Source organism: Austrofundulus limnaeus, unplaced genomic scaffold (genome assembly GCF_001266775.1).
Source record: "Austrofundulus limnaeus strain Quisiro unplaced genomic scaffold, Austrofundulus_limnaeus-1.0 Scaffold4754, whole genome shotgun sequence".
Lineage (NCBI taxonomy): Eukaryota > Metazoa > Chordata > Actinopteri > Cyprinodontiformes > Rivulidae > Austrofundulus > Austrofundulus limnaeus.
This window is the reverse complement of record NW_013957156.1, coordinates 2,659-3,512: the sequence shown is the minus strand read 5'-3', so window position 1 is coordinate 3,512 and position 854 is coordinate 2,659. Positions and strand designations below refer to the sequence as shown.

Sequence of the window (854 nt, the reverse complement as noted above, 5' to 3'; positions counted from 1 at the left end):
TGCCTGGAGGACACAGACAGTTACAGACCTGACTGGAGGACACAGACAGTTACAGACCTGACTGGAGGACACAGACAGTTACAGACCTGACTGGAGGACACAGACAGCTACAGACCTGACTGGAGGACACAGACAGTTACAGACCTGACTGGAGGACACAGATAGTTACAGACCTGACTGGAGGACACAGACAATTACAGACCTGACTGGAGGACACAGACTGTTACAGACCTGACTGGAGGACACAGACTGTCTCTGTCCTCCAGTCAGGTCTACAGAGACGTCTGCAGGGACTCACAGCGATGATGTCCAGCGTGTTGTTGCAGACGGTCCTGATGACTGCGTTGTTGTCGTGCATCAGGTCCACGAGGTAAGGAGCTTCTGGTGTCAGGATTTATAGAAAGACTCAGAACCCAGACCTGAACCTAGACCTGAACCCAGACAAGACCAGGTCTGAGGAAGGGCTGAAAGGATACGTGTGTCTCTGATGAGGACGTCTCATGTAGCTTTGTGGAAAACCATCTGATTAAAGACGTACAGGATCTGACACACAAACTCATTGTCCTCCTGTTGGGCTGAGACACAAACGAGAACAACACAACAACAACACCAACAACACAAATAACACAAACAAAAAACAAAACAACACAAACAACAACAAAATAATAACACAAGACAAACAACAACAACACAAATAACACAAACAAAAAACAAAACAACACAAACAGCAAAATAATAACACAAGACAAACAACAACAACACAAATAACACAAACAAAAAACAAAACAACACAAACAGCAAAATAATAACACAAGACAAACAACAACAACACAAATAACACAAACAAAAAACAA

The 854-nt window shown here is 43.8% G+C and overlaps 1 pseudogene; it reads right to left on the bottom strand.

Moving 5' to 3' along the window:
- Positions 1-298: 298 nt before the first annotated feature.
- LOC106512199 (kinesin-associated protein 3 pseudogene) lies at positions 299-723 on the bottom strand (annotated as a pseudogene).
- Between the last annotated feature and the right edge of the window lie 131 nt (positions 724-854).